Source organism: Bubalus kerabau, chromosome 2 (genome assembly GCF_029407905.1).
Source record: "Bubalus kerabau isolate K-KA32 ecotype Philippines breed swamp buffalo chromosome 2, PCC_UOA_SB_1v2, whole genome shotgun sequence".
In the NCBI taxonomy this organism is placed as follows: domain Eukaryota; kingdom Metazoa; phylum Chordata; class Mammalia; order Artiodactyla; family Bovidae; genus Bubalus; species Bubalus kerabau.
Genome location: NC_073625.1, coordinates 84,306,890 through 84,331,544, shown reverse-complemented (window position 1 = coordinate 84,331,544; position 24,655 = coordinate 84,306,890). Strand labels below are relative to the sequence as shown.

The 24,655-nt window shown below is 36.3% G+C and overlaps 1 long non-coding RNA gene across 2 annotated transcripts in view; it reads left to right on the top strand.

Annotated features, from left to right (window-relative positions):
* The window catches only part of LOC129643418 (uncharacterized), a 54,900-nt gene that overhangs the window by 9,915 nt on the left and 20,330 nt on the right, over positions 1-24,655 (top strand). Inside the window, exon 3 of one of the 2 annotated variants that reach the window (XR_008710298.1) lies at positions 7,263-8,278. The exons of the other annotated variant lie outside the window; for it this stretch is intronic. This is a non-coding gene — a long non-coding RNA (uncharacterized LOC129643418). Of the gene's footprint in view, positions 1-7,262; positions 8,279-24,655 lie in introns of those variants that run through there. 2 annotated transcript variants of the gene reach the window in all.

The following is a 24,655-nucleotide window of genomic DNA, read 5'->3' as shown; positions in this document are numbered from 1 at the left end:
TTAGCTTTCTCATGAATTGTTGAATTTGTTTTGCTAGTATTTTCTGAAGGATATTTGCCTTTATGTTCCTAATTGGTATCATTAATTGACTTTCTTTAAATGTTTGTCAAGTTTTGTTTGCCTTTTAAAACAAGCTAGTAAATATTACCACTTCTTGGATTTTCAAAAATAATTATCTGAAAGTTTGTGTAAGATTAATATTTCTTCCTTAAATGTTGGCTAGAATACATTAGTGAAGCCATCTTGTGCTAAAGGTTTCTTTCAACAAAGACTTTTTGTTAGTTATGGTAAATTGCTTTCTGAAGGAGTTTTCCTATTTTATCTACATTGTTGAATTTATTGCCATAAATTTTATTTATCATATTCACTTCTCTTTTAATGTCCATAGTATTTTTAATGATGTCACTTCTATCATTTTTGATAGGGACAATTTGTTTATTTCTCTTTTTGATTAGGCTATCTAGATATTTATCAATTAATTAATATCTTCAAAGAACCAATATTTGATTTGTTGATTTTCTCTTGTCTCTTTTAAATTTTATTGTTTTTCTCTTATTACTTTTGTTTTTCTACCTTCTACTTATTTTGAGTTTAGCTTACTCTTTTTTTTAAAAGCTTTCTAAGATAGAAACTTGGTCATGTTTTTAAAATATTTTCTTTCCAAATATGGAATTTTTAAGTTGTAATTTTTCCTACTTTAGTAGACTTTCATCATTTTTGATGTGTTGTCTCTTTATTATCATTCAGTTCAAAATCTTTTGTAATTTCTCTTGTGGTTTTGTCTTTGTTCTTTGGATTACTTAGAATTATGCTGCTTGCTTCCAAACATTTGAAGGTTTTATTCTTGTTAAAAAATACCTATTTAATTGTATATTTCTTAAGTTTATATTCTGAATATATTCCAGACATTGTAAGTGATAGACTGAAGAATTTTTTTTCTATTTTACTTATGGTGTGAAATCCATCTCGGTAATTGTTTGCTAAATCTTGGTGGAGGCAGCCAGCTAGGGGTGCATCCTCCTGTTCACTACAGACACATCACTTTCTAATACTTTTCCTTAAGTTTATTTAACTCTTTTATGCCCTCAGCTTTGTTCCTTATAGGCTTTTTATTCTGGCACCCCTCATTGAACACTTCACATATGGTCATTCTAAAGTCGTACAATTTATTTAGTATTTTGTTAAGTCCTAAGTCTGCAATCTATTCTCAGTAGATCAGACACAGATGCCTCTGAAAATTAGTAATATGATTTTTCCCTTAATATTTCTGTGTATTTCAGACAGAATTTTTATTACCCTAAAACCAAATACAATTTCTCATCCACCAAAGAATCAATCACAGACTTCTCAAGAATCTTGCTAAAAGTTGATCAGAAAGGCAGCTTGGTTCATGTTCAGCACTAAATAGTAGCCAGTCCTAAAGTACTTCTTTCACTTTCCTACTAAATCCAGGACCCTTGACAAGAATTTCATGAGGAAAGGATTGGATGAATTCCTGTGGTTAATGAAACATTCCCAAAAGTTTGGAAAATAATTTTCTTGAGAGCATTAGAGTCACAAAAAAGGAAGCATCACATTTTCTTATCATTAAGTATCATAGACATGTGATCAACTCAGCCATTTTTAGATTGAATGAGGAATGTAGTTTTATATATTCCTTGTTCTACATTACTTTGCTTTCTTTCTAGTGTTTGTCTCCTTGCTTTAAAGTAATTATTATTTTTGTTATAATCTGGGTTTCTTCAGTCATTGTTTTGCCCTTGAAATATTTTCTGGAATAACATAGCTATATAAATAAAATATATATAAATAAATAAATACATTTGCTTGCCTTAAGTCACCTTCCCTATGTAATAGGGAGAATAATTCCTATTTCGTAAGACTTCTATGAAGGTTAAGTGAGAAAACATATGTAAAATGTCTCACAAAGCATTCAGGCCATAATAGCTATTTAATATATATCAACTTTCTCCCCTGTCCCATTTGATTTTTTCCTTTGGTCATATGAGTTCTATGAACATATCTGTCTTCCATATTGGCAGACTAAACGATGCCAGGAAAACTTCTAATACATAATGTCTATGATTTTAAACTAGCTTCATCTGTTTAATTATTTTTCCCTAGACTCTTAAAAATGAAGTGATACTTTTCTTCCTAAGAAGTCCTTTTACTTTACCCAGAAGTTCCTGAAGAAAAACCTTTAGGGAAAGCTGATTTTTAAAAATAAATTTATAAATTCAATGTTTCATTCTTTTGCTTCCATTTTCCAACCTGTCAAACACATCTGTTTTGCTTTTGCCTCAGTGGGTTCTCGGCAGGAGCCCACTTCTTGACATGATTATCCCAGCAATCTCATTTTTAGCTCCTAACCTGGCAGCTACCTCCTGAAATGCTTTAAGATATTTTACAGATTTTTCTGTTAGTGACCCTGGAGAGACTACTTTTTTGTGGGGGTAAGATTCCTGAATTAAATCATCTGCTTGATTGTCTTTCTAATTTCTATGTTCAGTCTTGTTCTTCAATGAATAATTTATGTTCTGTGGCTCAGAAGGAAGGTGCAAACTTGCATCTCCTTTCAAGAGAGAACTCTGCCCGATCCTCTTGGCAGTTTAGCTGATGGTGGTACCCCCAAGCTCTAAAGCATTTTCCAATGTGTTGTGTCCATAGGGTGCCTTTAAGAAAGTGATGAGATGTCAGAGTTCCTTTGGGTCTGAGAATTTCACAAGAGACTACATTCTTTCTCCATGGAGATCTTTTTCTCCAGAAATCAAGAATTTCAGCTTCACAGTTGTTTTACCACCTGCAAACTTCACCTTCTCCATCAATCCATTATCCTAGTGACACCTGACATCTCCCACTTCAGAACAGCTTCATCGCATTCTCTCCTGTACCTCTCTAATATTATCCAGAGTGGCAGTCATTCTCTTTGATAATTCCACTGAATTATAAATTTTCCTGGAGTCGCTGACTTCCCTTTTGAACCCATCCTTTCCCCAGCAACAGAATCAGTGAGCCTGTCTTCTGCATTCTTTATGTATATCACACATACCTGTGGGTTCCCCCCCCCCCCCTCCAGGCTTTTTGATCTACTTCCTGTGTTTGGATTCTGCTACAGTTAAGATTCTCATCATGACATAATTGGATGTATGCAATTGTTGCCTAACACCATTTTCCTGCCTTCTGTCTTTTCCTCTCTCCAATCCATCCTCTCTACACTGTCACCAACATACCTTTTTAAACACATATAGTTGATAACATTTTTTTTCTTTTAAAAATCTTTGACTAGGTCCCTGCTACCCATAGATAAATGATCTAGCTTTACCTACCAGTTCCAAAGATGTACTTATCCATCAAAAATCACAATACTATTTTGTATTTTGTGACTTTGTATAGTGGGAAACTTCTCTCTGGAATACCAGTGTTTATAATCTCCGATTCTACCTTTAAGTTCAGTTCAAATACTAGACCTCCCAACACCCCATTCATGTTCACCTTACCTTTTCTGTGTTTCTTATTTTGCATTGTTTGTCAGTAACTTACGCAACAATTTGTATTTATATTTCTCTTCAAATTAGAGAAAGGTACCTTAGGAAAAAAATCTTCAAAAGATGTCTAAGATTTTTGTTCCCAGTGCACGGCATAGCTTCTGCTCTTAATAACATAGTAAATATTTGCTGACTCAGTGATCAGAGGAAAAAGCATAACAGGAAGCAGATAAAGAATACAATATATTAGTATATGAAGTTACAGTATATTTTAGAAACATTAAAAACAGATCTCTGTGAGAAAACCAGGATCAGAATTGTAAGGAAGGTGGAAAGAAGATCTGGAGGGACTAGTGGGAACCTAGGGAGAATAAGAAGAAGGAAGAAACTTGGGGGAGATTTATAATTTTTCATAGATACGTCTAAGCAAGACAAAGGCCTTTAGAATTTAAGATTGCTCCCTCTCACTGGTGCCTATTTTCTTAGGGAAAATGTAATTTGTGTAATCAGGTAGCTGCTTGCCTGGCATTCTATGGCATTCTTAGTTACTTAACATAAAATGTATTAGGGGCTTTATAAACAACAGTACAGGCTTCAACAATACTTGAACTGTGGACCTAGAACTGTGAACTTCCAGATGTTCAAGCTGGATTTAGAAAAGGCAGAGGAACCAGAAATCAAATTGCCAGCATCCATTGGATCATTGAAAAAGCACGAGAGTTCCAAAAACACATCTACTTCTACTTTATTGACTACACCAAAGCCTTTGACTGTGTAGATCACAGCAAACTGTGGAAAATTCTTAAAGAAATGGGAATACCAGACCACCTGACCTGCCTCCTGAGAAATCTGTATGCAGGTCAAGAAGCAACAGTTAGAACTTGACATGGAACGACAGACAGGTTCCAAATCAGAAAAGGAATATGTCAAGGCTGTAAATTGTCACCCTGCTTATTTAACTTATATGCAGAGTACATCATGTGAAATGCCAGGCTGGATGAAGCACAAGCTGGAATCAAGATTGCTGAGAGAAATATTAATAACCTCAGATATGCAGATGACACCACCCTTATGGCAGAAAGTGAAGAAGAACTAAAGACCCTCTTGATGAAAGTGAAAGAGGAGAGTGAAAAAGCTGGTTTAAAACTCAGCATTCAGAAAACTAAGATCATGGCATCTGGTCCTATCATTTCATGGCAAATAGATAGTGAAACAATGGAAACAGTGAGAGACTTCATTTTCTTGGGCTCCAAAATCACTGCAAATGGTGACTGCAGCCATGAAATTAAAAGACGCTTGCTCCTTGGAAGAAAAGCTATGACTAACCTAGACAGCATATTAAAAAGCAGAGACATTGCTTTGCCAACAAAAGTCCCATCTAGTCAAAGCTATAGTTTTTCCAGTAGTCATGTATGGATGTAAGAGGTGGACTCTAAAGAAAGCTGAGCACCGAAAAATTGATGCTTTTGAACTGTGGTGTTGGAGAAACTTTTGAGAGACCCTTGGAATGCAAGGAGATCCAACCAGTCAATCCTAAAGGAAATCAACCCAGAATATTCATTGGAAGGACTGATGCTGAAGCTGAAACTCCAATACTTTGGCCACCTGATGCAAAGAACTGACTTATTGGAAAAGACCCTGATGCTGGGAACGATTGAAGGCAGGAGGAGAAGGCGACAACATAGGATGAGATGGTGGGATGGCATCACCAACTCAATAGACGTGAGTTTGAGCAAGCTTTTGGAGTTGGTAATGGACAGGGAAGCCTGGCATGCTGCAGTCCATGGAGTCACAAAGAGTCAGACATGACTGAGCAACTGAACTGAACTGAAAGGTACAGGTTTCCTCTAATAGTTTTGTATTTGAATTGGCCACGGGTCAAGATGTTCTAAGTAACAACCTGTTACTTAGATAACTGCAAAGATTGTGGAAAAAACGGAGTTAACAAAATCACTGCTTGCTTTAAAGGGGGTAGGGAAAAGAAGTAAAAAAGAGGACAAGGGTACATATTTGTGGTGGAAGAGGAGTACTGAACATAGAATCATGAGGCCTGAATTGTATCAGAAATTTGCTACTCTCTAATTACCCAAATGGGCAAATCATTTAATCTCGTCTGTTCTCATCAGTAAAAATTAGACATTGATACCAACTTACACAGTGATTATAATGATTAGAACTATATTATGCATATAAAAAGTCAGCAAATTTTAACATACTCTATTGATATAATTATTTTTTCACAATTTTTCCCACAGTAAGTCTATGCTTTATTTTTTTTAAAATAGAAAAGAACCCACATTAAATATATAATGGCAAAAAACCCCACCTCAGATCCCTCTTGCTTTGGATAATTTTGTATTTGTCAATACAGTGAGGCAGTTTTATTCAGAATACTAAGATAAAATGAGTGAAGGCTTAGGCTTTCCCCTAGTTCAGGAATTACTGTAATTTCTCTTTGGTTTTTGCTTCCCCACAGGCAGTTTAGAATGTCACATACACTTAGAGTAGACACGTTCAGTGCAATTGTGCAAAACGTTTATGACAATCCTCATCTGAGACATAAACACTTCTTGTTTCCTGCTCATGTTTTCAATAAAGCCATATTATTTCAAGCAAAATTACTCAGAATATGACTAAACACATGCTCTGCAGAACAACATTTAATAGAGGCATTTCCTTTTCTTGCATGAGAGAGAAAAAATATGTACCAAGTTTCTCTATTTAACTGATGGTCTCTGGGATTGAGATAAGTTACCATTGACTTCATATCTACCAGCTCTTAAGATCTGTTCCAAGCATTCTTTGCTACCAGATTTCCTGCCTTTTTTTCCATTTAAAATGTCTGAGGTGCCTACTCTCTTTCCAATAATGATTTCCTTTCTCACTCTTCTCATTTTTCTTGTCTCCTCCATTGAGGGAGAAGAAGGCTCAAAGCAGGAAGTTATTTTGGCAAGTCATGCTCAGGCCAGGAAAAACAATTGTTTTCAAATCAATTGAAAAATATCCTAACCTTGACTATTTTCCCCACTCTTGGACCCTAGTGTACAAAGATGTCTGAAAAGATTCATTGTTTCTTTGGACAGACTTGTACCTTCTTACAGGGAATCAATTTCCTAATGTATCAACAAGAAAGACACATTCTCTCATATCTGTTTTAATATATAGCATTCAGAAGGCTAATTTTTTAAAGGCTTATTATCATGAAATTCATGAGCAAAATAAGCATTCTTTAAAGGTCAATGGCTTCAGATGTCTTGATTGGTAGATCACACTTATTACCTAATAACATTTTAAGTTCCTTTTGGACAGAGACCAGTTTTGTACTTTTGAGTATCTCAGAGTTCCAAGCATTCATAATGGATGTTTGATAAATACACACTGAATTAAATTTAACATGTCTCTTCAACATATCTTTTTTGTTGAGAGAATGAAATGATCTGAAGGGAAGAAAAATCAAAGTTTTAGCCTGTTTCTGTCCTGTTTGAAGCATAATAGATAGGTGATTCCCTAAATCAGAGGGAAATAAAGTAATATAAGTATAGCAAATAGGTCAATATACATCCTTATTTTCCACCCTGGGGTTTTGACAGAATCAAAGGTAGAGACATGCAATAGCTGCAGCTTTTGATTTGCTAAATTTTGTGACATGTTTCTGTATACCAGAGGTATGGCAAGACAATGAAGTTGCTGTCATCTCTGTTTTCAGTATGATTGAAAGTAATACTTAATTGTAGAATAACTCCTTAACCTGTTATTATTGTTTTCTCTTTATTATAGCTTTAGTTTCGTTGACTGAATTAACATGTACTGTTATCCATGAAGTGATAATCTTTGGGGAAGAGAATATCATTGATCCTTGCATTGATGGCATTGGGGGTTATGCCATCGCTATACATTTCAGCATTATGTAGTTAACATTGTGTCGGTACATAGCCCATACAAATGAGCTAGAGTTATGTAATATTGCTTGAAAGTTTTAAACAGATGGCAAGATACTGTGACAAAACACTTTTTAATTGAATACTAAAAAACCCTCTTTGGGTAAATAATATGTGTTGCACAGTTAGGTTTCAGTGTGATTTTCCCGGAGTCCAGCCAGCAGAAGGGTGTACGATTATGTGAATTATACTCACTGATCATTCCAACCCTTTGTGCATATTTACAAATTCCCACTCCCTTCACACCACAGCTGGTGCTTGTTTCCACCACTGAGTTTTAAATAATTCAGTGAAATTCTTGAGAAACAGGGAATGTTTTGCATAATTTTGAAGCTTGATTACTATTTGCACCAAATGCTGCTGATCAGCAAGATTGCCTCAATGGGAATAGAGAAGATTCCCTTTGAATTGAAATTCAAAACAAATTCATTATACTAAAAACTTGAAAAGGAAGACTCATTGTAATAGCATTTTGAATTTAATACAGGAAAATTACGAAGGTAGATCACAATACAATATGGGAAAGAGATCTATTTGGTGGACTTTGCTTCAGAACCATTAATAGGCAATAACACTCCCTGTGGCAGTTTATTAAAACTTAGCATTTATATATGATGAGGATGTGTCATGAAACAAAGATTGATATTAATAAAAATTCTGTGAAATTATGATCTTGTATATATACAAATCCACAATGAAAATATATGAGACTGTGTTGAATATCCCAGACTGAGCAAATAATTTTATCTGCTGAATTAAAAAAAAATAGGTAGTACAAAAAACACCTTAGCATTTATTTTTCTTATGGCCTTCCTGACTTGTGAGATTTTTCTCTGTCTCCCTATCCCACCCCAAGAATTGTTATTAATTTTAAGTGTTTATTATTATGCAAAAAATAATAAGCACCCCATTTGAATGGCTTTTGTATAAATTTTTATTTATGCAGAGCTCAGTTCTTTAAAGAAATGAAACACAAATAAAGCACAAGACTCATAAGTGGTATAGAGGAGTACTTGGTTTAGAAACAGATGATTTCTTCCTTTTTTTTTCAGTTGAAGTACAATTGATTTACAGTGTTATGTTAATGCTGTACAGAAAAGTGATTCAATTATACATACATACATATATATATTCTTTTTTAATATATTCTGTTCCATGATGGTTTATCATAGGATAGTGAATATGGTTCTCTGTGCCATAAAATGGGACCTTGTTGTTTATTCATTCTGTGTATAGAGGCTGACATATGCTAACCCCAACCTCCCACTCCATTCCTCCTCCAGTCCCTTCCTCCTGGCAACCACAAGGCTCTTCTCTATGTCTGTCAGTCTGTTTCTGGTTTGCAAATAGATTCATTTTTCATATTTTAGGTCCAATATATAAGTAATATCATATGGTATTTGTCTTTCTCTGACTTACTTCACTTAATAGCATAGTGTCTAGTGGATCCCTGCTGTTGCAAATGACATTATCTCATTATTTTTTATGGCTAAGTAGTGCTCCGTTGTATACGTGGACTACATCTTTTTATCATTTATCTGAGGATGGACGTTGAGGTTGTTTCTATGTCTTGGCTATTGTGAATAGTGATGCTGTGAACATACAGGGGAATATATCATTTTTATTTACGGTTTTGTCTGGATAAATGCCCAGGAGTGGGACTGCTCAATCATATAGTAATTCTGGCTTTAGGTTTCTGAGGAGCCCCAACACAGTTTTCTGCAGTGGCTGCAATAACGTACGTTGCAAACAGTGGTTAGGAGGGTTTCTTTTTCTCCACACCTTCTTCAGCATTTGTTATTTGTAGACTTTTTAATGATGGCCATGCTGACTGGTGTGAGGTGGTACCTCGTTGTAGTTTTGAGTTGCATTTCTCTAGTAATTGGTGATGTTGAGCATCTTTTCATGTGCCTGTTCATCTTTATGTCTTCTTTGGAGAAAGATATCTTTAGATATTTTGCCTCTTTTTGGATTGGGTTGTTTGTTTTTTTTGTTGTTGAGTTGTATGAGCTGTTTGTATATATTGGAAATTAAGCTCTTGTCAGTCACATTGTTTGCAAATATTTTCTCCTATTCTGAGGGTTGTCTTTTCATTTTGTCTATTATTTCTTTTGCTGTACAAAAGCCTGTAAGTTTGATTTGGTCCCATTTGTTTATTTTTGTTTTTATTTCTGTTGCCTTATGAGACTCACCTAAGAAAACATCAGTGCAATTTATGTCAGATAGTGTTTTTCCTATGTTCTCTTCTAGGAGTTTTATTGTATCGTGTCTCGTATTTAAGTCTTTAAGCTGTTCTGAGTTTATTTTTGGGTATGGTGAGTGGGTATGTTCTAACTTCCTTGAGTTACATGTGGCATTTCAACTTTCCCAGCACCACTTGCTGAAGAGAGTGTCTTTTCTCCATTGTCATTTTTGCCTCCTTTGTCAAAAAAGAATAAATGACCCAAGGTGTGTGAGTTTATATCTGGACTCTCTATTCTGTTCTTTTAATCCATATGTTTGTTTTTGTGCCAGTACTATGCTGTCTTGATTACTGTAGATTTGTAGAATTGTTTGAAGTCTGGGAGGGTTACGTTTCCTGTTTTGTCCTTCTTCCTAGTATTGTTTTGGCAATTCTAGGTCTTTCATGGTTCCATATGAATTTAAGATTATTTTTTCTAGTTCTCTGAAAAATATAACAAGTAATTGGATAAGGGTCAAATTAAATTTGTAGACTGCTTTGGGTAGCATGGCCATTTTAACAGTATTAATTCTTCCAATCCAAGAGCATGGGATATCTTTCCATTTCTTTGAATCACGTTCAAAGAAATAGATGATTTCTAATATAAAACAAAATGAGAAATTATTTGAAGCATACTGACTAAGAGGCTACTTCAGTTCATTTCAGTTCAGTCGCTCAGTTGTGTCTGACTCTTTGCGACCTCATGAACCACAGCACGCCAGGCCTCCCTGTCCATCACCAACTCCTGGAGTCCACCCAAACTCATGTCCATTGAGTCGGTGATGCCATCCAGCCATCTCATCCTCCGTTGTCCCCTTTTCCTCCTATCCCCAATCCATCCCGGCATCAGGGTCTTTTATTTTATTTTATTTTATTTTTAAACTTTACATAATTGTATTAGTTTTGCCAAATATCAAAATGAATCTGCCACAGGTATACATGTGTTCCCCATCCTGAACCCTCCTCCCTCCTCTCTCCCCATACCATCCCTCTGGGTCTTTTAAAATGAGTCAGTTCTTCACACAAGATGGCCAAAGTATTGGAGTTTCAGCCTCAGCATCAGTCCTTCCAATGAATACCCAGGACTGATCTCCTTTAGGATGGACTGGTTGGATCTCCTTTCAGTCCAAGGGACTCGCAAGAGTCTTCTCCAACACCACAGTTCAAAAGCATCAATTCTTCAGCGCTCAGCTTTCTTTATAGTCCAACTCTCACATCCATACATGACCACTGGAAAAATCATAGCCTTGACTAGACGGGCCTTTGTTGACAAATAATGTCTCTGCTTTTTAATATGCTGTCGAGTTACTTCAGGCTCAGAAATTAAAGGCAATTAGAGCAAAGAAGCAATGGCACCCCACTCCAGTACTCTTGCCTGGAAAATCCCATGGATGGAAGAGTCTGGTAGGCTACAGTCCGTGGGGTCGCTAAGAGTCAGACACAACTGAGCGACTTCATTTTCACTTTTCACTTTCATGCATTGGAGAAGGAAATTGCAACCCACTCTAGTGTTCTTGCCTGGAGAATCCCAGGGATGGGGAAGCCTGATGGGCTGCCGTCTGTGGGGTCACACAGAGTCGGACACGACTGAAGCAACTTAGCAGCAGCAGCAGAGCAAAGAAATAGGAAATTTAAGGAAAGAAATAAGCTAAACATCCTCTTTAAAGTATTATAATTGGAGGATGAACTAATTCTGTGTCTTATGTACATGGTCAAAAAAGACTGGGACTGGATTTGAGGATGGTCGGAAAAAAATTCCAGACTCAGTTCTACTTACAGACTTGTCAGGCATCAAAAAGAATATAGCATTCATGAGGGGGAACAGATTTCTTGGGTCTGCCTTCTGTCTTGCAAATAAGTGTGCCAGTTGTCAGCAAGTCATGCAAAGTAAGTAGACTAACAAGTCTGAGGAACTCGGAACATGTGGCTACCTTCACATCAACTGGAATGGTAAGGTCACCACACATGAAAAAAAAAAATCTAGGCTGTATAAAGTGATAATTCTTCTATTTAGGAAATCTTGTCAAAAAACAAAAACAAAATACCTAGATATCTGAGGAATTTGAGTCATGAAATTCTTGAAGCTCTATGCATAGACAGTCCTTCTTCTGATGCATCTGAAAGGCAGTTTACACCACTTCCTGTTATCTAAGCTTCTCCTTCAATAACTATAAATACCTGATTTAAATCTATGTAGGGCTTTCACCCAATGGCTCAAGTGGTAAGGAATCTACCCGCAATGCAGGAAACACAGGAGATGCGTGTTTGATCGCTGGGTCTGGAAGATCCCCTGGAGGAGGAAATAGCAACCCACTCCAGCATTCTAGCTTGGAAAATCCCGTGGACAGAGGAGCCTAGCGGGCTACAGTCCATGGGGTTGCAAAGAGTTGGAGATGACTAAGCACACATGCACGAAGGGCTTTTATAGCAAAGACAAGGTGATAGTCTGCGTACCACCTTTCTGTCAGCGTATAATTTGTTAGATTTATTCCATATGAATGTGCAAGTCTTCATGAATATCACATGAAGGGAGGAATGATTAATAACATTCAGTGATTAATTCCAAGCAATACCTGAAAGAGGATGTACTCACTAATACTTGTTGAATAAGAAAATAAAGGGATAGAAGTATTACTTGATCTCTGACACATTTAAGTAGATGTAATAAACCATATTATAGCATGATTTTCAAATGGTAATATTATTTTTGCTTTTATAAGAAAATAAAGAAGGTAGTATTCTATTTGAGGTAGCAGTATTTCAGTCATTGCATTGTCATTCAGACAGAAAAACATCTGGGCCTTCCAAAGTCTTACTGAAGCTTGTGCATAAGGAATTAAAGAAGCAGTAACTGGTGAAATTTTAATGCAGATAATATAAGGGTGATGCATTAAGTAGAAGGAATCAGAAGATGGCTCATATTTTTTCCTTCTTTTAAAAAATTTGTTGGTGTACAGTTCTGTTTTCTTGTTTTCAAATATTTATTTGGCTGTACCAGGTCTTTGTTGTGGCATGTGGATCTAGTTCCCTGACCAAGGATTGAACCCCAAGCCCTCTGCATTGGAAGCATGGAGTCTTAGCCAGTGGACCACCAAGAAAGTTCTCTTTTTTTTTCCAAATGAGAAAATCTATGTTTTTTCCTCTTAGCATTTAGACTTTTAAAAATTTTATATTTATTTATTTGACTACGTCAGATCTTAGTTGTGTCATGCGAGAGCTTTCATTTCTGTTCACAGACAGAAGTTATGGCATGAAGGCTTAGTTGCACTGAGACATGTGGGATCTTAGTTCCCAGACCAGGGATCAAACTCATGTCCCCTTCATTGCAAGGCAGACTCTTAACCACTTGACCACCAAGGAAGTCCCTAGAGTTTTAAAGAGGAAAAATACTGTCTATATTTGCAACTTTAATTTGTGGAGTTTACAGAGTCAGAATGATCTCATTCCTCTTCTTCCGTATCCCTGGAAAACACATATTGACAGTCACTAGAGAGAATGCCTAATCTGAGTAATTTCTTTCTGAATTTGGGGCTAAATTGTGCTTATATTTTATTTGAAGCAAACTTCTCATCCCACTTAGAGTATCTGACTACAATACTGAAGTTGGATACTTGAAGTTGGATACTGAAGTTGAATTCAGAGATTTTCTGCTTCTGATTTTTAGGAACATTCTTAGCCTATTTGTTTGCTTCTGGAGAGAACTCAGTGTAGTGGGTGGATGAGTGATCCCCATCATGAGCACCACAAAATGATTTATGTGACTCAGTGGGCCTGTGTTTTAATAAGCTTAGTTCAAGATAGATCAAGTAAAAAGAAAGCAATTAGAACAATACTGGATTTCCCTAGCTCCTTTTGCTTCCTAAGAAGCACATAGAAAATAAGTCATGAACTAATTTTCTGTCTGCCCTGTGCTGTGGGAACATGTGCTGGACCCTAGGATAACAGAGTATATACCAAATCCTCATTTGTTTCTCTACCAGATACTTCAGGTATGGTTGTACTGGGGGAGAAAAGGACAATAAGTGGGGAAATTTATCTTTTAGAGAAGACCTTTCATTTAGGACTCTGTAATGGTAGCGCCTTTCAAAAGAAGTGATGTAAAAACCTTATTACTATCTACTAGTTTCAAATCACAGCTTAAAGGAAATGTTGGGTATGAGAAGTCTGGGCAAATGAATGCACATTAAATGGGTTGGAAAAAACAACTGGGAATAGTAATAAAATGTTTATTTTTAAATGTATCCTATAAATACATTACTTACATTATACAGACCAGCACATTAATAATTTTCTAATCAAGTTGTAGTGCAGTGAAAAGAGCTTGGATCAGACCATGAAGCAATCTTGGGAAGAAAAGAGCTGTAGATTCCAGATCTGCCATCAACTAACTCTTTGACTTAAAGCAGATCCAAATTACCTGAGATACAATACCTTTATTTATAAGATTTGGGACATGATATTTATCTCATATTGGCATATCAAATGACATGAATGCTTCTGAAACTATGCAGTCAGAAGTGTTACATATTTCAAAATACAAAAAAGAGAAACAGAAGACAAAGAATGAAATTCTAAAAAGCTCACTGTCTTGTATACTTGAATATATCTTTTTTTCCAAGTCATCAAGACCTTGGAGTTAACCAATCACAATTTTTAGGAAATTTAGAAATTACTCTTTTTAGGGAAAGGCTAAAACTTTGGCCACATGACTGGAAAAGGTCAGTTTAGAAGAACAGTGCCAAAGAATGTTCAAACTACTGCACAGTTGCACTCATTTCACTTGCTACTAAGGTAATGTTCAAAATCCTTCAAGCTATGCTTCAACAATATGTGAATTGACAAATTCCAGATGTACAAACTGAATTTAGAAAAGGCAGAGGAACCAGAGATTAAATTGCCAACATCCACTGGATCATCAGAAGAGCAAGAGAATTCCAAAAAGACATTTACTTCTGCTTCGTTGACAATGCTAAAGCCTTTGACTGTGTGGATCACAACAAACAGTGGAAAATTGATGAAGAGATGGAAATAGCAGACCACCTTACCTGCCTCCTGCAAAACCTGTATGAAGGTCAAGAAGCAACAGTTAGAACTGGACATGGAACAATGGACTGGTTCAAAACTGGAAAAAAGAGTATGTCAAGGCTGTATATTGTCACCTTGATTATTTAACTTTTATGCCCAGTACATCATGTGAAATCCCAGGCTGGATGAAGCACAAGCTGTAATCAGGATTGCTGGGAGAAATGTCAATAACCTCACATATGCAGATGACACCACCTTTATGGCAGAAAGCGAAGAGGAACTAAGAGGAACTCAAAAAAGAGCCTGTTGATGAAGGGAGAAGAGGAGAGTGAAAAACTGACTTAAAACTTTAACATTAAAAAAACTGATCATGGTGCCTGGTCCCATCACTTCATGGCAAATAGATGGATAAACAATGGAAACAGTGACAGGCTTTATCTTCTTGGGCTCCAAAATCACTGCAGATGGTGAAATTAAAAGAGGTTTGCTCCTTGGAGGAAAAGCTATGACCAACCTAGACAGCATATTAAAAAGCAGATAACGTTACTTTGCCTACAAAAGTGTAAATAGTCAAAGCTATGGTTTTTCCAGTAGTCATGTATGGATGTGAGAGCTAGACAGTAAAAAAGGCTGAGCACTGAAGAATTGATGCTTTTGAATTGTGGTGTTGAAGAAGACTCTTGAGAGTCTTTTGGACAGCACAGAGATCAGACTAGTCAATCCTAAAGGAAATCAACCCTGAATATTCATTGGAAGGATTGATGCTGAAGGTAAAGCTCAGTACTTGCAGAGTTGACTCATTGGAAAAGACACTGTTGTTGGGAAAGATTGAAGGCAAGAAGAAAAGGGGACGACAGAGGATGAGATGGTTGGATGGCATTACTGACCTAATGGACGTGAGTTTGAAGAAACTCTGGGAAATAGTGAAGGACAGGGAACCCAGCATGCTGCAGTCCCTGGGGTTGCAAAGAGTTGGACATGACTGAGCGACTGAACAGCAACAACAAAGCTTTGAATTCAGTGTCATCTAGAGTTTAACTATCTTGACTTTAAAAATAAACCCAAAGCAGTTCAGACCACGCTCTGTAGAAAGTAAAATTTTCAGTATTTAGAAAGAAAGTTTCTTAAGTAAAAGAGTGCAGTAAATTACACAAGCAAATCCCAAGCCATTAAAATGAGTTTCAATAATTCAATTTCATTTTATTATCAAGGAAAGTCAATATTGTATAATCATAATATTTCAATCAGTAGAAGAAGCAAAATTACCCTAAATGATAATTTCATTAGTGCCCATGAGGAAGTCAATAAAAGAGAAGCTCTTCTCATGGAAATATATCCAGCTTCCTGATCCTGATTGTCCAATTAAGAAACTTGCATCGTTAATTCAAGTCAAGTGATCAATACACTTTTCAAATGTGAAGCAGATAATCAACTGTAGCAGATCCTTGCATTTATTAAAACTACAATGTCAAAATATGCCAATATTTGTAGAAGTGATTAGAAGAGCTTGCTAGATCATATTTCTTTGTAAACATTGTCTTTAAAGTATTTCATTCCTATTTGGCTTCTTGATCTGTACAGGGATAAACAGAGCTGGCTTAAGTGCATTTGTTGAAAGAAAAAAAAATGCTATAATGAATAGGTTTTGGTGAACCTTCGCTAAAGAGATTGCTTAGAATGTTCAGATGCTATGACTTTATATAGGGGAACACACATGCCTATAGTAGCAAAGCACTAAAAATTAAATTCTGTAGGCTGCTTCCTGATGTTGTGAACAACAACAAAAGAATACCCAGACTCTGAGTACACATAATTTGAAGTCCAGAGGCAGGCAGGTTCCTGTTGTGGCAGTTTGGTGGCCATTCTGCCACCACGTAGCCTGGGTTTCATGCTGATGCTCATGGTTGACTATTATCTGCTGGTGGTAATTGGGAATATGTGTATTTTTTTGTTCTTGGAAGAAGAGAGGGAGAAACTAAACCCTAATTAAGTACTATTACTCTTTGCTTCCAGTCTCAGACGGTAAAGCATCTGCCAGCAGTGCAGGAGACCCAGGTTCGATCCTTGTTGGGAAGATCCCCTGGAGAAGGAAATGGCAACCCACTCCAGTACTCTTGCCTGGAAAATTCCATGGACTGAGGAGTCTGGTAGGAGTTCATGGGGTCTCAAAGAGTTGGACACAACTGAGCGACTTCACTTTCCAGTCTGATGGCCAGTTGAAAACACACATATACTCCTGCACCGATAGGAGTCACAGAGGAATTTCATACCTTAGCGTAAGCTCTATCCTTAGAGTAGGGTTTGGGTGACTTTGTGAGATATGCAACTTAGATTTCCTTCAGGAGAACTTGCTGCAGGTAGCATGATAGGCTGAAGGCCCAGTTGCCACCTCCCTGAGTCTACTACTGTGTTTGTTCTTAAGTCACATTACCCCGGGCCACTCCAAGACCACCATCAGGGTGCGGGATCATTTCTGCAGCATTCGAATGGCAGGTGTTCTCTTATGGGCAGCATCTAAGACTCCTTGTTTCATAAGATTTAGAGTCTTTTGATGGTGAGATATAGCACATTGGTACTTGGATAGATCAAAGACAGAATTCTCTTTTACTTACAGATCTGATACAGAGTTGGCTGTCAGGCAGGATATACAGGAGCTTGCCCCTTTAGGACAGGATAACAACAAGTTGGAACTGTATGTGGTGGGTTATGTATGGTAGGTGGAGTAGAGTTAGCCAGGTTTCCCAGGATCCCTGTGGAGTGGCTAATTTGAATAATTTTGTGGACTCTGATGTACAGGGGTATCCCCAGCTGTCTAAGTTCCTGGCCCTGAATTGATTAAGGAAGGTGTATAGCCCAGCCTGTGAAAGACCAACATGGGGTATATTCAGCTACTGAAGAAGGGGCACTGGCTGGCTACTAGTCAGAATTATCAAAATAGGGGCAAGACAGCATTTAAAAAAAAAAAAAAAGACTTCTCTCTTTTCACATGCCTTCGAGGAAGTCTGAAGTCTTTCACAACGTTCTACTGTTGTTTCTGTTTTATTTCTTTTAGATTTTTCTATTCCACTATTAAGAATGAGGTGTGTTTCCTATGTATGAAAAAACGAACATAAGCAGTGACCACCTGGTCAGCTAGAAATTTTCCTAGGAAATATGAGCTTTCTTCAGTTTTCAGTTCAGTCACTCAGTTGTGTACAACTCTTTGTAACCCCATGGACTGCAGCATGCCAGGTTTCCCTGTCTGTCACAAACTCCTGGAGCTTACTCAAACTCATGTCCGTTGAGTCAGTGATGCCAACCAATCATCTCATCCTCTGTCATCCCCTTCTCTGCCTGCCTGCAATCTTTCCCAGCATTAGGGTCTTTTCACATGAGTCAGTTCTTTGCATCAGGTGGCCAGAGTATTGGAGTTTCAGCATCAGTCCTTCCAATGAATAGTCAGGACTGATTTCCTTTAGGATGGACTGGTTGGATCTCTTTGCAGTCCAAGGGACTCTCAAGAGTCTTCTCCAACATAACAGTTCAAAAGCATCAATTCTTCGGCACTCAGCTTTCTTCACAGTGCAACTCTCACATCCATACATTCTTTGACATTGCCTTTCTTTGCGATTGGAATGAAAACATCTTTTCCAGTCCTGTGGCCACTGCTGAGTTTTCCAAATTTTCTGTCATATTGAGTGCAGCACTTTCACAGCAGCATCTTTTAGGATTTGAAATAGCTCAATGGGAATTCCATCACCTCCACTAGCTTTGTTCGTAGTGATGCTTCCTAAAGCTTACTTGGCTTGCATTCCAGGATGTCTGGCTCTAGGTGAGTGATCACATCATCATGATTATCAGGGTTGTGATGATCTTTTTGTATCGTTCTTCTGAGTATTCTTGCCATCTCTTCTTAATATCTTCTACTTCTGTTAGGTCCATACCATTTGTGTCCTTTATTGTGTCCATCGTTGCATGAAATGTTCCCTTGGTATCTCTGATTTTCTTGAAGAGATCTCTAGTCTTTCCCATTCTGTTGTTTTCCTCTATTTCTTTGCATTGATGACTGAGGAAGGCTTTCTTATCTCTCCTTGCTATTCTTTGGAACTCTGCATTCAAATGGGTATATCTTTCCTTTTCTCCTTTGCCTTTCACTTCTCTTCTTTGCACACCTATTTGTAAGGCATCCTCAGACAACTATTTTGCCTTTTTGCATTTCTTTTTCTTGGGGATGGTCTTGATACCTGTACAGTGTCATGAACATCCATCCATAGTTCTTCAGGCACTCTGTGTATCAAATCTAATCCCTTAAATCTATTTGTCACTTCTACTGTATAATCATAAGGGATTTGATTTAGGTCATACCTGAATGGTCTAGTGGTTTTCCCTGCTTTCTTCAGTTTAAGTCTGAATTTGGCAATAAGGAGTTCATTGTCTGAGCGACAGTCAGCTCCCAGTCTTGTTTTTCGCTGACTGTATAGAGCTTCTCCATCTTTGGCTGCAAAGAATATAACCAATCTGATTTCAGTATTAACCATCATTAATCATCAATAATCATTATAATTTTGGCCAAAACTATTACTTAAAGTTTCTTTTACTCATACAATATGCTGAATGACAAATTTTATTTTTTGAAAGAATAAAGTTGTTCATATATTAATTATTGATATATTGGTTGTTCATTTGCATTCATAAGGCATGCCATGTTTTTAAAATTTATATGAATTTTTTTTTACAATTCGAATAAATTTAATGAAATATCGCAGCCACAAGAGTTGGGTTAATTAATTGTTCAACTTTCCATTTAATGTTCTCTTCATGTTTAAATTACATTCAATAATTTTTAAAAATGTTTTAAACGTTATTTTTTTTCTTTTTTTTAATTTTTTTTTTTATAAATTTTATTTTATTTTTAAACTTTACATAATTGTATTAGTTTTGCCAAATATCAAAATGAACCTGCCACAGGTATACATGTGTTCCCCATCCTGAATTTTAAAATTCTTTTGGAATTGACTTCCATAGGCATGCCATGTTTTTTTTAATATATATATATATTTAAATTGAAGTATAGTTTATTTACAATTGTGTGTTAGTTTCTGGCGGACAGCAAAGTGATTCAGTTTTATACACACACATACACACACACATATACTTTTTCATATCTTTTCTATTACGGTTTATTGTAGGATTTTAAATATAGTTCCCTGTGCTATGCAGTAGCATCCTGTTGTTTATTTTATGTATAATAGTGTGTTTTTGCTAATTCCAACCTCCTGATTTATCCGCTCCTCCTCCTCTTTTCCCCTTGGGGAACCATAAGTTTGTTTTCTACATCTGTGAGTCTCTATTTTCATAAATAAGTTCATTTGTGTCATATTTTAGATTCCACATATAAGTGATATCATATGCTATGTGATTTGTCTTTCTAACTTCATTTAGTATGATAATATCTAGTACTACCCATGTTCCTGCAAATGGCATTATTTCATTGTTTCATATCCATGGTATATATGTACCACATCCTCTTAATTCAGTCATCTGTGGATGGGTACTTAGGTTGCTTCCATGTCTTGGCTATTGTAAGTGGTGTTGCTGTGAACACTGGGTTGCATGTATCTTTGTGAATTAGTGTTTTCATTTTTTCTCGATACATGCTCAGGAGTGGGCTTGCTGGACATATGGTAATTCTATTTTTAGTTTTTTAAGGAACCTCCATAATATTTTCCACTCTGGCTGCGTCAGTTACATTCCCACCCAGAAAGTAGGAGGGTTTCCTTTTCTGCCCACCGTCTCTGGCAGTTATTGTTTGTAGACTTTTTAATGATGGACATTCTGACTGATGGGAGGTCATATCTCACTGTAGTTTTGATTTGCATTTCTCTAATAATTGGTGATGTTGAGCATCTTTTCATGTGCCTATTGGCCATCTGTGTCTTCTTTGAAGAAAGGTCTGTTTAGTCCTTTTGCTTATTTTTCAATTGAGTTGTTTTATTGTTGTTGTTGTTGAATTGTATGAACTGTTTGTGTGTTTTGGAAATTGAGACCTTGTTGGTCTCATTGTTTGCAAATATTTTTTCCATAGGTTATCTTTTCATTTTGTTTTTCATTTCCTTTGCTGTGTGAAAACCTTAAAGTTTGATTAGATCCCATTTGTTTATTTTTGCTTTTATTTCTGTTGCCTTGGGAGATTGACCTAAGAAAATATTGGTATGATTTATGTCAGACAGTGTTTCTCCTATGTTCTCTTCTGGGAGTTTTATGAAGTACTGTCTTATAGTTAGGTCCTTAAGTCATTTGGAGATTATTTTTGTGTATAGTGAGAGGGTATGTTCTAATTAATTGACTTTCCATCTTTCCCAGCACTACTTACTGAAGAGACTGCCTTTTCTCTTTTGTATATTCTTATCTCCTTTGTCAAAGATTAACTGATTATAGATGTATGGGTTTGTTTGTGGGCTTTCTGCTACGTTCCATTGATCTGTATGTCTGTTTTTGTGCCAACACTACCCTGTTTTGATTACTTTGTAGTGTTTTTTGAAGTTTGGGAAAGTTATGCCTCCAGCTTTGTTCTTTTTACTTGGGATTGCTTTGGCAGTTCTGCATCTTTTACAGTTATATATGAATTTTAGGATTATTTATTCTAGTTCTGTGAAAAATGTCATTACTAATTTGATAGGGATCACATCAAATCTGTAGACTGCTCTGGGTAGTATGGTCATTTAACAATATTCATTCTTCCCCTCCAAGAGCATGGGATATCTTTCCATTTCTTTATCTTCAGTTTTCTTTATCAGTGTTGTATACTTCTCAGTGATTAAGTCTTTTACCTCCTAGGTCAGGTTTATTTCTAAGTATTATTTTATTTTATTTTCATTCATGTAATTTAAAAAATTTTCTTCATGTAATTTTTTTTTAATTTCCTTTTCTGATACTTCATTGTTAATGTGAACTGCAATAAATTTCTGCATGTTAAATCTCGTATCCTTAGGGTTTTTTAGATGTGTTTCTTGATATCTGCATAGAATGACAGTTTCATCTCTTCTTGTCCAGTTTGAATATATTTCATTTCCTTTTCTTGTCTATTTGCTATGGCTAAGATTTCCAATACTTTGTTGAATAGAAATGGTGAGAGTGGACATCCTTGTCTTATTCCAGTTTTAGTGGGAAGGCTTTCAGCTTTTTATCGTTGAGAGAAGGGGACGACAGAGGATGAGATGGCTGGATGGCATCACTGACTCAATGGACATGAGTCTCAGTGAACTCCGGGAGTTGGTGATGGACAGGGAGGCCTGGCGTGCTGCGATTCATGGGGTCGCAAAGAGTTGGACACGACTGAGCGACTGATCTGATCTGATAATGTTTACTGTGGGTTTGTCATAAATAGCCTTTTTATGTTGAGATATTTTACTTAGATACCTAGTTTGATAAGAATTTTTTTTATCATGAATGGATGTTTAATTTTATCATATGCTTTTTCTGCATCTATTGGGATGATCATGTGGTTCTTACCTTTTCTTTTGTTGATGTGGTGTATCACATTGACAGATTTGTGTATGTTGAGCCCTGGAATAAATCCAACTTGATCATGGTATATGATCTTTTTTATGTGTTGTTGAATTTGCTTTGCTAATATTTTGTTGAAAATTTTTGCATCTGTATTACTCAAAGATATTGGCCTGTAATTTTCTTTTTTAGTAGTGTCTTTGTCTGATTTTGGTATCAAGTTGATGGGGACATCATAAAATGACCTTGGTACTGTTTCCTTTTCTTTAAATTTTGGAAGAGTTTTAGAAGGATTGATATAAGTTCTTTATATGTTTGATGGAATTCCCCAGGGAAGCCATCTGGTCCAGAGCTTTTGTTTGCAGAAAGTTTTATTTTTTTTATTACAGATCTATTTCACTTCTAGTGATTGTTCATTTCAAATTATCTGTTTCTCCTTGATTCAGTTTTGATGCACTGAGTTTCTAGAAACTATCCATTTCTTCTAGGTTGTCAAGTTTTTTGGCAAATAATTGTTCATATATTCTCTTTTTTTGTGTGTCTTTCTGCAATATCAGTTGTTATTTCTATCATCTTTAATTTCTTATTTTATGTGGGTCCTTTCTATTTTCTTCTTACTGAGCCTGCCCAGAAGTTTATCAATTTTGTTTATACCTTCAAAGAGCCAGTTTTTGGTTTTAATTATTTTTTCTATTGTTTTTTAAACCTCTTTTATTCTTCCTTTTTGATCATTTTACTTCCTTCCTTCTGCTGACTTTAAGTTTTGTTTGTTTTTTCCCCAATTCTTTTAGATGGTAGGTTACATTGTTTATTTGAACTTTTTTTTTTTTGGTGGAAGGCCTATATCACTATGAATGGCTTTTGCTGCATTTCATAGACTTTTTATGATTGTATTTTCGTTGTCATTTGTCTCAAGATTTTTTTTAATTTTCTCTTTCATTTTATTTCCTTTTTTTTTAAATAACATGTTGTTTAGTATATGTGATCATTTTTGTTGTTGCTTCCCTTTCTGTAGTTTATTTTGTGTTTCATGCTGTTACGGTCAGAAAAGATGCTTGAAATATATTCCACTTTCGTAAATTTGTTGAGGCTTGTTTTATGTACAGCTATGTAGTTAATCCTGGAGAATGTTCTATGTGCACTTGAAAAGAATGTGTATTCTGGTGGGTTTTGGTTTTTTTTTTTTTAATTTTATTTTATTTTTAAACTTTACATAACTGTATTAGATTTGCCAAATATCAAAATGAATCCGCCACAGGTATACATGTGTTCCCCATCCTGAACCCTCCTCCCTCCTCCCTCCCCATTCCATCCCTCTGGGTCGTCCCAGTGCACCAGCCCCAAGCATCCAGTATCGTGCATCGAACCTGGACTGGCAACTCATTTCATACATGATATTTACATGTTTCAATGCCATTCTCCCAAATCTTCCCACCCTCTCCCTCTCCCACAGAGTCCATAAGACTGTTCTATACATCGGTGTCTCTTTTGCTGTCTCGTACACAGGGTTATTGTTACCATCTTTCTAAATTCCATATATATGTGTTAGTATACTGTATTGGTGTTTTTCTTTCTGGCTTACTTCACTCTGTATAATAGGCTCCAGTTTCATCCACCTCATTAGAACTGATTCAAATGTATTCTTTTTAATGGCTGAATAATACTCCATTGTGTATATGTACCACAGCTTTCTTATCCATTCATCTGCTGATGGACATCTAGGTTGCTTCCATGTCCTGGCTATTATAAACAGTGCTGCGATGAACATTGGGGTACTCGTGTCTCTTTCCCTTCTGGTTTTCTCAGTGTGTATGCCCAGCAGTGGGATTGCTGGATCATAAGGCATGTCTATTTCCAGCTTTTTAAGGAATCTCCACACTGTTCTCCATAGTGGCTGCACTAGTTTGCATTCCCACCAACAGTGTAAGAGGGTTCCCTTTTCTCCACACCCTCTCCAGCATTTATTACTTGTAGACTTTTGGATTGCAGCCATTCTGACTGGCGTGAAATGGTACCTCATAGTGGTTTTGATTTGCATTTCTCTGATAATGAGTGATGTTGAGCATCTTTTCATGTGTTTGTTAGCCATCTTTATGTCTTCTTTGGAGAAATGTCTATTTAGTTCTTTGGCCCATTTTTTGATTGGGTCATTTATTTTTCTGGAGTTGAGCTGTAGGAGTTGCTTGTATATTCTCGAGATTAGTTGTTTGTCAGTTGCTTCATTTGCTATTATCTTCTCCCATTCTGAAGGCTGTCTTTTCACCTTGCTAATAGTTTCCTTTGATGTGCAGAAGCTTTTAAGGTTAATTAGGTCCCATTTGTTTATTTTTGCTTTTATTTCCAATATTCTGGGAGGTGGGTCATAGAGGATCCTGCTGTGATGTATGTCAGAGAGTGTTTTGCCTATGTTCTCCTCTAGGAGTTTTATAGTTTCTGGTCTTACGTTTAGATCTTTAATCCATTTTGAGTTTATTTTTGTGTATGGTGTTAGAAAGTGTTCT